Below are 17,033 nucleotides of genomic sequence, written 5' to 3'. Positions count from 1 at the left end.
ATGACAGTGACATGCCTACACACCTGCAGAGGCGCCGCCTGGCGGGATAGAATGTCAGTGTGCCTCCTCATTGGAAACCTAGACCACACTAGAACCCTGTCCTATTGACATCGTGCTTCATTTGCATTCGAAGTCACTTTGATGCTTACTGAGAAAAGGTTCTACAGTGTCCTAGCATTCAAATAGGCTACTTGCCTCCTAATCAAATCAGCTTCTTTTTAAGAACTGTCAAAACGAATTTTAACGACTTGCTAATATGGAATTTATATGAAATCGAATTGAGTGACGTCACGGTCAACTCAGTTACTTCATATATTTCTACCTGACTGATTAAATAGGAATTGGGTTTAAATATAACTTCTGTCCAAGTGTCCATGTTTTTCCTATAATTATCTGATGCTTTAATTCGTGCATGGTATACAATATTTTATTTTGACAACAGTCAAGTTCCCTATTGGTCGATTGTACTTCAAGTTTTACAATAATTAATGAAATATCAATATTGAAATTTGAGTCTTAAATTTTTTAACATTTTTAATAGGTAAAAAAATACATTGCGAAAGAAGGGTATGCGAGAATATATTTAGGAGTATTTATGTACCTATTTTGTCTGTCTCTATCCATTTTATCCTGATTGGTCGAAGTACAATCAAACCTCGGCCCCTTTAGCACAACTTGCCTTGTCGCGCGCGAGTCCATACAGTAAGTACTTAAATAGCCTCTTCTATTGCAATGTATTTAATTATACCATTTTAAATTATAATACAATCAGATTGATGTTCAATTTCGGTGTTTTAGGGCTTTTTGTGTGTTAGGTTTAAATGTTGCTTTTATTTATCATTCCGATCTATATGTACATAATATTACTGTTCTACTAGCCCCGATGCAGAAGAGTTCGTCTAGAGTAATACAGAAATATTTTGTTTATTCTAATAACGTTTACACATGTAGGTATATCACGACCCAGTAGTGAGAATTGTAAAACTACTCTAATATAGTTTATTATGAATGTAAAATAAAGTTGGATGTGACTTATATTGTTAAAAAAATAATATTAAAAATTGTTGTCTTAATCACGTTCTCCTCTCCTATAGCAGTTCTGCGTGCTAGGCTTTAAGATTTGTTTTTAGTTTATTAGCAGAACTTAGTTACTTTCCTTGGGCCGCCCTACATCAGTCATGTATTATAAATATTATAATACCCATCGATAAAAGATAATATAAAATCGTATTTTTTTTTCTTTTCAGTATCAATGATATTTCTCGTATTTAGATTTGGTTATTGTACAATACTGCCATAAAAAATAAACTAGATTAGTATTAGTATTAAACATTAATGATTTTTGAACTAAGACATTATTTTTGTACAAAACCTCAAAAAATGGTCTGAGACGAAAACCTCAAAAAACTGGTCTGATTAGACGAAAACATATGCATCAACAGGGGCTAGTATCTATAGAACAATTTTCAAACAAAACAGTAAATAAAATATCTCGTATGTAATAAATTGCCTTATTTTATCAACGTAGCTGTTAAAACGGTGTTTACCTATTTTTTCATTACTTATTAGCAGACATAGAAGTCGCAGTAGCAAAACGTCAATTAACATAGAGACATCCTTCCGATACAAAATATATCGATAGCTGAATACTTATTTGGAAGTGAAATTTCATATGAACTAGAAAGTTCACCGGATAATTTAATTTAATGAAATAATATCGTTTGTTCTTAGCAAAATTTTATTCGTGCCACCGCGACTTCCAGCTAGTAATACTGAGTTCACATTTAATAGCGTCATGACAAAATTAAACGAAGAAATAGCAGCACTTGATAAAGAAACGTTTCACAGTATTTTCAGAAAACCCCAAGAAAACGAAGAAAGATATAGGGAAAGTGAACTTATGATAGATGATTTAACCGAAAACCAAAACCTTATAATCAATCCTAACGAATCAGATGAAGATGTGCCAAGTGACGGTGGTTTATGTAAAGTTTTTTTATTATTTACTGTTTTAATACATTAATCTAAGTATATCAAAATTTGTAATGTTTTCAAAATATATTAATTCTTTTTTTTAATTACTCATCATTTCATTCATAATTTATTTAATCAGTACTAATCTTCATTTAGCTGTGTGTGTTATCATTCACTTCAACCTCCGTGGAATTACCTATATTACTCATGTAATGTGTTTTTTATTATAGTAAAACATCTCTATTACAAAAATTTTGTGATGGTGGTCTAAATTATTAATGCCATTGCGTATTTTTTATTTCTACCTCTCAAAACACGATGTTTCGTCTTTTTTATAAACATAGTTAGATAGTAGGTAGTCAAATCATATAATTGCATCACATATTTTCTATGTAAATTAACTTTTTCACTGTGTAAATTTAATACATTATGAATACGGCCAATCCGTCTATGGATAGTTTCGTACATAAGCGCAACCGGACACTGGCGATCAAATATATGAAAGAGGCGCGTTGCTAGCACACTGTCTAAGGTCGTGTAGGTGAACGAGTACTATGCTTGTATAAGTGAAATATGACAGGTGGACTGTTCGCGTTTTTGACAGCCGGTAACTGTGATGTAACCGAGAGCGGGTGGGCGGCACTTTCAGCGGGGAGTGGGAGTGGCCATACTGTACGATAGTACTCTTTACTATACTGTGGTCAAGATGTGTGCATAATGTTTCACCATCACAATACGAGCCGGCCCAGCCGAAATGACTATCGTTGACGCTAGACGCCGATCGAAATGGAGTCTGGCTCTGTCGCGCCAATACGGAAGAGCGATAGAGATAGCTAGCTACGATAACGATATTATCGTAAACGTTTGTGCATTTGGCTATGTACCCAGGGACGTATTTCGAGGGTTCGGAACATTCAAGCCAAGTCAAAGTTACTGTTCTCCAGTAGTAATTTAGTACCTATGGGAACGCAACCGCTTGTGTTAACGTTTACATCCAGCGCTCGTTTGATTCAGGAATATTTATAAAAAAGTGTGTTTTAGGGTTGAACCTGGACTGTTATATAACTTATACATACTATCAAAGAGAATCAAGTATTATAGAGAGCAAAGAGGATCGAGTATTTTTAGAGAGTCAAAGTAAAATGTGTAATCACAGTGCATAGACTGCCATCTCTTGACACAGGCTTAAAACTTTTGAACCTAAGTTTTGACAATTTGGTCCATATTCTTAGCTCGATATGTGTTAAAATGTCACATATTAATATTAGCGCCATCTAGCTGAGCGTACCCCAAAAGTGTAATGCCATCTAGGCCACCGTACCTTATTCTGTATGGTGCTGAGATACGTTTTAGGGCCCGCGCACACGGATGCAACAGTTGCACGGCGACATATTTTGTCTCTGTCGTCACTCCATAGACGCACGACAGAGACAAAAAATGTCGCCGTGCAACTGTTGCATCCGTGTGCGCGGAGCGTTAGACTTTATCTGTCTATACGGAGTTACATGTCTTTGAATGACACTAATGCTATTGTCAAGAGGGCTCTGTTAATCTGATGTATAGTGCGCGGCAAACTTTTAGACCTTGTGGCCTCACCTGCGCAGAAACGATTTTTCTTAATTAGGTAGCGCCAAGTGTCACGATTGACGATTTATCTTCTTCTTTAAAATACAAATATATACTTATATATAATAATATATATATAGTGCGGTCAGTTTTTTTGGACAAAACGTATCCATTGTTCTCTTTTTTCATGACCAGGCCAAAGAAAACAGCAAAAAGTGAGCGTGCTAAAAAGACAATTTTACTCAATAACTATTAACAATCAATAAACAAATAAACTTTTTTTTATATTATAGTAACATAATTCATAAAGGGAACGTTGTTTACAAGGGACGGTAAACATGGAAAAGATATTGAAAGGAGAGTGAATGCTGGGAATAGAGTGAATGGAGCACTAAACGCTTTTATGGGCAGCCAGAAAGTGTCGCAAAAAGCACGTCTGGCAGTGCATAGAGGAGTTTTGGTGCCTACACTTATGTATGGTAGTGAAAGTTGGGTGTGGGAGAAAAGACTTCAAAGTCAAGTGAATGCCGTGGAAATGAGAGCGTTAAGAAGCATGGCTGGTGTAAAGTTGAGTGATAGGATCAGAAATAGCGTGATAAGAGAGAAGTGTGGAGTGGATGTAGATGTGGTGACAAAGATTGAGATGGGTATGTTAAGGTGGTTTGGGCATGTAGAGAGGATGGATGAGAGGAGATTAACGAAGAAAGTATATGAAAAAGGAGTGGAAGGGTCAGTTGGTAGTGGAAGACCTAGGCGAACTTTTCTTGATCAAATCGGGGAAATATTGCAAAAAGGCCAGGTCAGAAGTACTCGAAACCGACGAGCGTGTATGAGAAACGTTATGAAAGTGTGTGAAGCGAAAGTGGTTTGTCAGGATCGTAGTAAATGGAAATCCGTGATCTCTGCCTACCCCTCTGGGAAACAGGCGTGATTGTATGTATGTATGTATAATTCATAAAGTAGTAAGTATAGTTACCTAATAATTTTCCAAATTGAAATAAATATATTTCGCAAATCTATTAGAGGTGAAACACATTAGAAGGAACAATGAAAATGGCACATCTGCGCGGTTAACTTTTTAGTCTATGATTGCGTCACCTAAATCGCGGCAGCCTCGCTCCATAGATGCACCATCATGGCGTAGAATGTGTCCGCAGCAAATTGTGCTTGAAAATGTTTTAAGCACAATTGGGCGGTCAGTAGCGCTTCATCCGCCGTGTCGGCAACATGTCTAAGTGCTCCGTAAAAAAGTGCAAAAATAACACCTTACATACGTTAAAAAAGGATGACGTATCGTACTTCCGGTAAGTAATTGTTAATAATTTTATAATGTTATGCATTTGTGGCCAAAATGGCTTCCTAACTTACTAAAAACATTTATTTTCTAGAATAATTAAAGTAAATTCCTTGATTTGGTCTTACGCTGTTTGTCTCTTTCTCTCGCGCTATACTAGTAATGAGCGGACGGCGACAAAAGATGGATGAAGTGGAACATAGTTAAAAATGGAATGATGGAGTCGCTAATTTATATTTTTTATAAAAGAAGCCTATTTCATATTATTAGTGTATGTATTTATTTATTATTATGGACCAATAAGTCTGAAATAAATGATTTCAATTCAATAATATTAATACATATCTTATAAATTACTTTAATTATAAAAAGAAACAACCCGGGAATAGCAAATTCGTTTTTAAGTAATAAAAAAGGTTTTTATTCCAGATTCCCAAAACAAGACGTTGAAAGGGAAAAATGGCGCAAGATTATAGCTGAGGAGCGGAGAGAAGATTTACCCACACAAAGCTTTGAAAGAAATTACGTAGAATAATAAATTAATGTCATCATTCAATTCTTCTTTGTTTTAATAGCTACTTAATTCATATTCTCCAAGTGCACCATCCCTCACACACACCACATACAATCCCTCAACTGTTTACCTTCACATAATCGCTACACATACACTCACTACACGCACACACACACATATGTTATATATATTAGACGACCGGTCTGGCTCAGTCGGTAGTGACCCTGCCTGCTAAGCTGCGGTCCTGGGTTCGAATCCCGGTAAGGGCATTTATTTGTGTGATGAGCACAGATATTTGTTCCTGAGTCATGGATGTATCTTATGTATATAAGTATGTATTTGTCTATTTAAGTATGTATATCGTCGTTTAGTACCCATAGTACAAGCTTTGCTTAGTTTGGGGCTAAGTTGATCTGTGTAAGGTGTCCCCAATATCTATTTATTTATAAACATACATACATACACACACACACACACACACACACACACACACACACACACACACACACATATATATATATATATATATATTTTAAACAGTTTTTCGCAAAAATACCGCAAATTTCCTCATTCTCGCCTTTCATCTCATAGCGCGACTCCCATGATGCCTCTGTCCATCCTCGTTCCCAATTTAAAAATGGCGTTAAGATTGTTGCAGCGCGAACGAAATTAAACTTATGTTGGTTGCAATAAGACGTAGATTTGTTTAAAAATATGCACACCTGCGATCTGCGGTCATAAAATTTTATGGCTTTCGCGATGATCACATTCATTAATGTCATAACCGCCAATTGCTTGCATTTGAAATTGAACTCTAAGTACTAAGAAATAACGTTGTTTTTGTAAAAAAATTAAAGTAGTTTTTACTACATTGCGAAGTTTTCGTTTGTCAACTAGACGCACACATTTGCAACTAAGCGATCGGACACTTTTGAGTGTCGAATTTGTAGGCGATAGTGTATCTAGCATAGAGGAAATAAGTAAGGGAAGAGTTGTAACTCCATACATCAGTAAATGCGAGTTATTTGTAGTGACATCTATCGTCATTCACTCGTCAATCACGCGCCAACTAGCGTAAATTATCAGTACTGCTACTTGTCAATAGACGTCACGACGAACAAAAAGTCTATTGCTCAACAATTTTTAGCTAATATTACAATAGTATTAATCAGTACTTTGCTTTCAATTACTTCAGCTTATAATATAAGGTGTAAACTGTTTTAATATTACATTTTTGGCAAACGCAAGACTGTCGGCACCTAGTGTCGAGTAGCAGTACTGATAATTTACGCTAGTTGGCGCGTGATTAACGAGTGAATGACGATAGATGTCACTACAAATAACTCGCATTTACTGATGTATGGAGTTACAACTCTTCCCTTACTTATTCCTCTATGGTATCTAGGGAAGTTTAAATCGATGCCTCGCTCCCGCTCGCGTGTTCGTAGAATATTCAGCTGTCGGCCGATAATATTTGTTTGTGTGCGTTAATAATGTAGGTATACGTTTGTAGTAGTGTGCGTGACAAAAATGTCGTTGTCGTCTATTAAACAGCTGCCAATGATTGAAATTCAAATTAGTTGAACAATTTCCATTGAAAAAAAAAAGTTTGTAAGGCTTCCCACAGACAGTCTTAAAAATTCATAATCTTAAAAAAAACTTGTATGCAATCTGACAGTTCAAACTGACACTGACAAGACACTGACAGATTTGAACTGTCAGATTGCATACAAGTTTTTTTTAAGATTATGAATTTTTAAGACTGTCTGTGGGAAGCCAAATGCATCGATGTCCGAATTGCGGATACTAGTTTTATCATCTTTTAGTAGATATAATTGAATATAAAATTATTTATTTTGCCTGACACTCTTGAGTATTTTTTATGCCGTTATTTTAATTTTACAATATAATATTTGGAATGTAGTGCTTATAATTATTAAATATAAAACATTTTTTAAATACTTTTTGATACAAAATCATACTTCATTGATTTGGAACAATGCTTTTTATCGGACCTACATCCGACACTATCGTAAGCGTTTATCGGATGTAGGATGTCGATCTGACACCCGATATCGGATCGGAATGATCGGATAATGTGAAAACGGCCTAAGCATTAACCGTTAGTGCGTTTTCACATTATCCGATCCGATATCGGATGTAGGACCGATATCCCATACATTGAAGCCGCCATCTTTGATTTTTGCCTTTGAAATCCTTCCGACATTTGCCACATGTACGACCGATGCGATGCATGCGAAATCAAACCTTATCGATATGGAAGTATGAAGCTCGGAACACACTACGCGGACGTCCGTCGTAAAACGACCGCGACCGCGACCTATCAGTGTGCACGGAACAAAAGATCCAGCGAGCCAGATTTCGATCGGACGTCCATGCGCTCAAGGCCACGTCCGCGTCCGTCGACCGATAGTTTGCACGGTTATGTGTATTTCCATTGTCCAGATTCCCGTCCGCGGTCGATTTACGACGGACGTCCGCGTAGTGTGTTCCTAGCTTGAGACGCGACGATTGCCGACTGGCTAGGATTTCCGAACGCACACGAATGCGCGCTCGGTCGCCGATCTGCGGCGGAGTGGGCCGAGACCTCGACGCGACGCCGCGCTTGCGTCGCGCGAAGCGCAACAGCATTTAAAAACATTATTATTGTACAAATATAATTATTTATTAACAATATATTGAATACACCTGTCGCCACATCAGCTGGTCTGTTGTCTGGTCAATTTTGTCTGGTAAATTGTCTGGTCTTGGTGTTTTAATAATTTTATGTGTTTATAGTCGTAATTTATTTGCGAAGTATTAATTTTATATCTGTATTTTTAAATTACACTATGTTGTGGTACCGGGAAGCATATTTTAACTTAAAAGGACGTAATGACAACATTTCATACCATGTTTCAGAAAATAAATAGTTTCGGAGTTTAAATTAAGTTTGCAGAGTTTGCACAATTTTATGAGTAAAAATATTACTCTCGAAAATGTTTTATCAAATACGTACTTTACATTTTGTTCATTATGTTTACTACATGTACATTTTTAGCTATAATACTTATGTATTTCTTACATAATAATATTCATTTCCAATTTTCCATATTTCTAATTAACTACGCGCCTGCTTTCGAGTGCTTTAAATTTTAACAAATCAATGCATCCTTTGGTCGGGGGCTGGGGCCTCTCAACTCAAGGTCGCCGGCGCCGTGGTCGCGGGGCGCGGGGCGTGGGGCGCGGGGTGGGGCGCCGCGGATCTCGTTCATTCTTTTGTTGGCCACGCGTGGCTACTGGCGCCATTATTTTGATGTGGATTAAATTTAGCCTACAGGTATACTTAGGACGGCGCCCATTTTTAGTATGGGATTAGGTATCTGTACTAGTATTATTTGATCTGTGTTAGGTAGTTATTATGATCGTATGTGTACGATGCGCGAACCCCCCACCACCGCGCCTAATGGTCTAAAAGTTTTGCCGCGCACTATGCGGTGTCAGTTCGGTATAGTATGAAGAAAATAGTTCTAAAATTCCGCAACATGGCGCGTAGTCATATATTTCTGGTCAGTCTACATGGTATGGTGACCACGTGCTTTTTGTAAACATTATGAAAATGCTGCGTAGACACAAAGCGTTGCGTTATCCCTGCATTCGCCATGGCTTCATGAAAGCCTGGGGTCCGCTGTGACAACTAATCCCAAGATTTGGCGTAGGCACTAACGTTAAGAAAACAACTGCCATCTGACTTTCCAACCCAAAGAGTGACTAGGCCTTTGGAATTAGTCCGGTTTGCTCGCAATATTTTCCTTCACCGAAAAGCGATTAACAAATATCAAATGACATTTTGCAAATAAGTCCCGAAGAACTCATTGGTACGAGCTGGGGTTCGAATCCGCGACCTCGTGATTGTAAGTCGCACTCTTACCGCTAGGCCACCAGCGCTAATGCTGCCTCTGTGTAGTCTATGGTTAAATCTGAAAAAAGGTCTCATGTATGGAATTTTCCGGACACGATTTGGTCACAATAACTTTACATCAATATTATATTTCCAATGTGAATATGAACTGCGCGGTCCTCCCGACAGAGTCTTCTGTGAACTTGTTAACAATATCCTAATACAATATGCATTCATTATTATTTGATGTTGGATGTAGTTTCGGAATAATATAAATTGTTAACAGACACGATGCGGCATGTGTAAAGGTATTGAAGATTTATTTGTGGTTTAATAAGATTAAATATGATATGAAGAACGTCTAAATTGTTTTAATTTTCATGCTTGTCTGTAAATGAACCTAGTGAAATATGCTTATTCTCGTGCGAAAAATATAATCTGAAGTTCATGCACTAAACTTGGAACTTGCAAATTAAGACGATACAAGACGGGTCAATTCACCATACAAACGCTCTCGACTATTTCCTCCCTGGTTTTTGAAGAAAGAGCAATGATTTTTTCAACACAGATTATTATTATTTCTATCTGTGTTGGACCGTTTTGATTTTTTTGATATTCTAATTTTTAAAGATGCTAGAGCCCATCAAAAATTTCCAAAAACGGCCTTATTGATAATGGCGCAATAAAAGGTGTGGTATTCAAAATTGGTAACAATCAGGCAAAAAAACAAAACGGTCCGACACAGATTATTTAATTGTTATTCAGATTCTGAAATTTCGTTACTATTGATTAAGTTTTGACGGGGAAAACAGTCGAGAGTGGAACCTCGATTTTAAAGATTTTTTTCGCAACATCTTTTAAACTGAGTTGTTCAGAATGGACAACTTTTTTTCGATAAATCTAGTTAATAACACTAAGTATAGGTAATTCCACGGAGGTTGAAGTGAATGATAACACACACAGCTAAATGAAGATTAGTACTGATTGCAAAAAAATGAATGAATGAAATGAGTGAGTGAATGTAAAAAAACGATTAATATATTTTTGAAAAACATTATTATTTATTGATATACTTATCATTAATGGTATTAGAAGCAGTAAAAATAATGAACAAATCCTTTTATAAACCACCGTCACTTGGCATATCTTCATCTGATTCGTTAGGATTGATTATAAGGTTTTGGTTTTCGGTTAAATCATCTATCATAGGTTCCCTATCGATATATTTTATATCGGAAGGATGTCCCTATGTTAATCGACGTTATTGCTACTGCGACTTCTATGTCTGCTAATAAGTAATGAAAAAATAGGTAAACACCATTTTAACAGCTACGATGATAAAATAAGGCAATTTATTACATATTATCTTTGATTTCTACGATTTATATTACAATCATAATCTGACAATTAATTAATCACATACGAGATAAGTATTTTATTTTCTGGTTTGAAAATTGTTCTATAGACGTAATTCTTAACAAAATAGTAACTAGAAACTTTTTGGACTTTCTTACAATTCACTGTTGAATCTGCAGTCGGTACACGTTAAGAACACTAATTTCAAAATCTCGTTGTCATTACATGACAGTGTTATAGTGTGCGTGGCCTCAACTGAGTTGAAACTACCTATAGTATATTTAACTAAAATTCCCAAATTGAAAGGGGAGCTCCTTTCAATTTTAGCATTTTCGCTCCTGTAGCGACTTAAGAAAACTTAGAGAAGCTGGGTACCTAGCCGAATGGCACAAACGCTCACGAAACGAAACGCTCGTAGATATCTATCTCTATCGCTATTCGCTCTCGACTGTTTCCTCCTTCAAAACTTAATCAATCGGAACGAAATTTTAGAATCTGAATAACAATGAAATAGTCTGTGTCGCACGGTTTAGTTTTTTTGGCTAATTGTTACCAATCTTGAGTATCACACCTTTTTTTGCGCCATAATGAAAAAAGCATTTTTGGAAATTGTTCGTTGGCTCTAGCGTCTTTAAAATTAAAAATTAAAAAAAAAAATGATAACGGTCCATCACAGATATGTAAAAATAATAATAATGGGCGGGTGCTGCCTCTGCGTGTGTTCCATGATACGGACAAGGGCAACATCCGCTCGGTGTACCCCTTACATTTCATTAAAGTGTCAAAAGGGCCTCTGAGCGTTGGCTTCGGCCCCGCACACGCCTCCCAAAGGTCCGGAACACCATTGTTCCGTGATGGGAAAGACATACAAATATCTGTGTTGAAACAATCATTGCTCTATCTTCAAAAACCAGGAAGGAAATAGTCGAGAGCGTTTGTATGGAGAATTGACTCCTCTTGTATCGTCTTAAAGCTCTTCGTTATAGTATAATATTTGGCTACTGGAAGACATACAAATTGTCTACAGGTACCGTGGACAGTAACGATGTTTATCATTATTATGCGATACCGGTGCCAATTTTCGGTGCAGTGTGAAAATAGTTGCGGTACATTGACACGCGTATGCTCATGATGGATTAGGAATTTACGCGGCCCTTGCCAACGAAATTACGAACGAAAATAGTGAATCGATTATTCGTTTTATCGATTTTAACCGACTAGAATGCCCCGCTTTAAAGGAGCCGGCGCTGTCACTATTTGTCCTTAACTGACTCTCCGGTAGGTACCCATCGTATATTTTTTTAATTTTTTTATCATTTATTATCACTTAACAACTATCATTACAGTGTGCGTAGCCGAATGCACAAACGCTCACGAAACGTTCACGATAATATCCTCTTTCGTAGCTATCTATCTCTATCGCTCTTGCGTATTGGCGCGACAGAGCCAGACTACATTTTTGCGGCGTTTCGCGTCGCAGAAATGCCATTCGGCTACGCACCCAGGTAACCCTAATACAATAGTGCCTATTCATAAAATTGTAATTTACATGATTATTAATCCACTTTCATTTATATATAACTTTTGCCCTCGGCTTTGCTCGCGTTAAATTTTTAAAATGGGTTAAAAAGAGACAAAAAGTGAATTTGAAATTTGTGGAATACTCCATACAAACTTCCAGCTCCCATTGAAGGGAAATGGGGGGTTAGAAAGAGCCAAAAAGTAGCCTATGTCACTCTCCATCCCTTCAACTATCTCCACTTAAAAAATCACGTCAATTCGTCGCACCGTTTCGGCGTGAAAGACGGACAAACAAACAGACACACACACTTTCCCATTTATAATATTAGTATGGATTAGTATGGATTTATATTTATAAAGACTTTTGAATCAAGAAGGTTTCGGAACTGCTGCGTTTCATGCGTTGGGGTTATACTCTTGCGACTCGTGCTAGTCCCAAAAGAATTGATTTTCCCGACTTTCTACAACACATACCTAATACCCACGAGGTCGGTGAGCGTCCTACTTTCCAAAGTTAATGACACAAAATAAAACATATGTCTGTATTGTGTTGCCCGAGTTTATTTTCAAGGCCGTCAATTAGCGTACAGCGCTGCAACCGAAACGCCCAGAGCGTGTCAATATCTCGTTTAACACTTTACGCACAATTAAAAGAACCGGTGTGTGATTCCTCTGGCTTGTGGCCAACATGCCATTCATATCGGTACTTTGAAAAGCTCCTTTCGCTCCGTATATGCTACTTAAAAAGAAACTTTAAGGAGAGTTAACAAAGAGTACTCTTTCAGTGAGAAATAAAGGTGTTATCAGTACTTGCGAGGGTAGATGCAATTTGTGGTACAGGAGACTTGTTCCCGAATCGCTTGAAAAGCGCGTAAATAAAGGTGTATTTAGCGTTTTTTTGGCGCGTCCCCGCATTTTATAACTTAATTGAGGACGCTTTCGTACCCTGTCACTCTTCGGGTTGCGTTTCTCGACATAATGCTGTCACGTTGCACTATATTTAGACAACTTCGTGTGCGTAATTTGCCACTGAAATGACAAACTGCCGCTGGTGAAAAAATATGTATTAACAATTTCACTGCTGCATGAGGAGGCTAGCTAATAAGATGTTAAACGTTTATGTACTGTAACAAACGAAAGCTCTGCTCTTTTGCACTAATATGGAAGAGTGATACCTATATTGCCGTTTTATATGCTACGGAGCAAACAATAGGCAATATAGGCATGTTGACGAGGCATCCTAGTCGATAAGATTCAATTGATTGATTGCGATGTTAACTATAATTGCCGCAGTAAAATTGTTACCCACGACAAAATAGTTATTACCAAAAGCGAGTGTAAACTTTAGTCTGTAAAAATATAGATGTTATTTTGTAATTTGAAAGCTGTGTCGCCGTAACCCAAAACTGTTTAGTATTGGACGGCTTCACCGTTAAATCATTCGACACTAAGTTTCATTTTACGTTGTCTGTTTGAAAGATGCAAAAGAAATAACAATAGCTGACGCTATTGAACGGAAATAAACTGCCCGAGCTCATTGTTTGTTGGTGGGTACTTAGAGTGGGTTCAGACTACAATTTTTCTCGAGCTTACAGATGGCCTTGTGTGATGAATGTACATTTGGGTCGGTTATCTTCTTGACTTGGTGTTATGAGTCATCGCACTGAAGGGCTACTGTTGTGTACAGATCAAATGTAAAGAAAAGTAATGCGCGTAGTACAATCGAATGTAGGGACATGTACACTTACATAACTCTGAAACGTCGCTAGTCGGAAACAAGTAGGTCAGCACGCACTTAGATACTGTGCGATACTTCAGAAACACGAAGACCCTTTGCTGTTGCGGGTTTCCATGGACGACAGTTCGTTTTGCTCGTTTTCATCCTTATGGGCTCAGTTAGGACTGACATACCTAGGTGTAGGAACTTTATTTTACCCATTACAAGAGCTACTGCAGTATAAAGATTCCCTATAAGTATTTGAATCAGTGTTTGTCTTAATACCACACCTTAAAATCATAAAAAATGCACTTTGGTACAGATGTAGTGCAAAAGGGTCATTTTTTCAAAGTTGTCCACCCCACTTTTTTTAGATTTGGAAATATGTGTTTTCCACTCAGAATCGCGAGTTCTTTCAATCCTACTAGGAGAAAAAAAGTGTCCCAAGGTTTTTTCCCATTCCGTTACCACTTTTTCATACATTTTGTATGGCGGTAACGGAATGGAAGGTTCGAAAAAATGTATGGAAATCTTGGGACATTTTTTTCTCCTATCAGGATCGAAAGAACTCTCGATTCTGAGTATGAATCGCGTAAAAAATACCCATGTTACAAAAAAAGTGGGGTGGTAAACTTTGAAAAAAATGGCCCAAAAAGGGTTTCCTCGGTATTTTCCCGGAAACGTTCGTAATATTTGTCACGCTAGTTCAGTCAATGTCAGTACATCTTGTAATCTTTTCACACTAAATCTGACCTTGTACTAGCAAGATGTAGGTTAACATCACATCGTTAAATTAACGTCATCTTACCAGACAAACGGTTAGCTAAGTACTTATATCTTCTTCAAAATTTACATTAAGAATATTTTAATCCCTAGGTCAACCATTCTCAAAGTGTGCTCCGCGGACCCCTAGGGCTCCGCAAAGCCTCTCTGGGGGCTCCGTGTGAATTTTGGGTACCTGATATGCAACTTCAACTCTCTTCCATAAAACCAAATATTCACCAATTAATAAAAAATTAAAAACAGTTTCATGTAATACCTCACATTAGAATTACTATCATTAGATTTTACTATCATGATTGCTTATTAAAATAAAGATTGCAATAAAAAAATAATAATTTAAGGGTTCCGTCAGATGTTTCACTTTCTAAAAGGGTTCCCATGGGAAAATAAGTTTGAGAACCGCTGCCCTAGGTACTTAAATTGACATGAAACTCTAATAAACTTGTATATTAAGTATCATAGTTTCACGCGTCGCTACTAATCAGCTGTCTCTGTCACCTATTGAAAGTTCTTGGTCGTGGTATTAACAGGCTAGCCTCGCTTCAGAACAGGAAGGTAATAAGTGTAAACTAGATTGGTAGATGCTTACGTCGTTCTCTTTCGGTGGAGAAAAGTTTGGCTTGTGGCCATGCGTATGAGGAAGAGTGACGTGGCGATGGCTAGGGCTGTTCTAACAATGCCGTAAAATTGTCCTTCTATGATCCAATATGTAAAGATCGTGGCATTCGGCAGATTCGCAGATTTGTAAATATCGCCAATGCCACTATCGGTTAATATGTCATAAAATGATTATTGAAGCCAACATACCTAAATTTTCTATTACCGTGGTAATGAACAGGCTGCAGTTCTATTAACGCGAATTGAGATTTCATTACCGAGGGTATGAATGACAGTGTTTTTCTGCCATCGGTAAATAGAAACCCATCTCAAAATTCGGAGCTTAATACCGACGGTTGAATATACAAATTATGACAAATACATATACCTATACTATCCTCCTTTATGAATACCCACAGAAGACTCAGTTTCACCTAAGAAATCTGTACTTACGGTACACTAAATGTCATATTTTGATGCAAGACTAATATGTCGCTCGGTAATAGATACTTCTATAGGAACCCATTACCGACCCAAACAAATATTGCATGGATCGGTAATAAATTCTTATATATTCTATTACCGAGGGTTATCTGATCGTACCATCGGTAATAGGCATAAATTGGAGTATTATAAAATCTAATTCCGACCCATAAAAACAAAGTCATACAGATGTATTTTCATTACAAATCAAAATAAAATATTGCAACCTTATATTAAAACCAAGTTTACATAACTGGTAAGTAAGCATCAGACTTTATGTCAATGTTTAAAAAAATGACAAATTAACGGTTTTCATAGAAACTACGAAATAAGTCATGAAGTTTTTGCTAAAAATTAAGGTTTTGTTGAATAATTTTCATACCGCGTAAATAGTTCTTTGATAGCGTGAATAGATCAAGATTGAAACAACTGTAAGACATTATATAACTGATCACATATACTTAAAATAAAGCAAAAAGAACTAATATCACTACTTTAACTATTACTGTGGTATACCACAGTAATAGAATCTACTCACGAAATGGCGCCTTTCACCGCTGTCTTTTAATTTCCACTTTAAACACATTTCCAGGCTAAACAATACGTAAAAAGTACTCAGAAGTCATGTAGAAAACTATAAACAATAATTTGAAATGCATAACTTTCACCTGTTTGCCATAATTATTACGTAAACTATTATTTTATTAGTTTTATTACACATATGGGATATGGGTTAAATTGTGGCGTAGGCGAGAGGCTGGCAACCTGTCACTGCAATGTCACAGTTTCGTTTTCTTTCAACCCCTAGTTTCCCAAGAGTGGCACTGAAGCTTTAGTAGTTTCATGTGTTCTGCCTACCCCTTTATGGGATGCAGGCGTGATTGTATGTATGTATGTATGTATGTATTATACATATAAGTATTTTTTGGATTTGGAAATTTTTATTTGGTTTCCACTCAGAATCGCGAGCTCTTTCAATCCATTCAATAGAAGAAAAAAGTGTCCCATGGTTTTTTCCCATTCCGTTACCATTTTTTCATACATTTTGTATAACGGGATAGAAGGTTTGAAAAACTATGGAAATCTTTGGACATTTTTTTCTCCTATCAGGGTCGAAAGACTCGTACTCAGAATCGCGAGGGGTGGACAAGTTTGAAAAAAAAATGGCTCATAAAATAAGTGTCCTCTTGAGTCACTTTTAAACTCTACTTGTCCTTTTTCTGTATGATACATACAATTGCATATCCCCAAATAGAGTTTGCATTTTTATTCGTTATGGATGGCCCATAAGTTTGACTCGAATTTTAGTTTAAAAAAATCATTGATC

Source organism: Leguminivora glycinivorella, chromosome Z (genome assembly GCF_023078275.1).
Source record: "Leguminivora glycinivorella isolate SPB_JAAS2020 chromosome Z, LegGlyc_1.1, whole genome shotgun sequence".
In the NCBI taxonomy this organism is placed as follows: domain Eukaryota; kingdom Metazoa; phylum Arthropoda; class Insecta; order Lepidoptera; family Tortricidae; genus Leguminivora; species Leguminivora glycinivorella.
The sequence above is the reverse complement of the archived record's forward strand: the minus strand, read 5'-3'. Positions refer to the sequence as shown.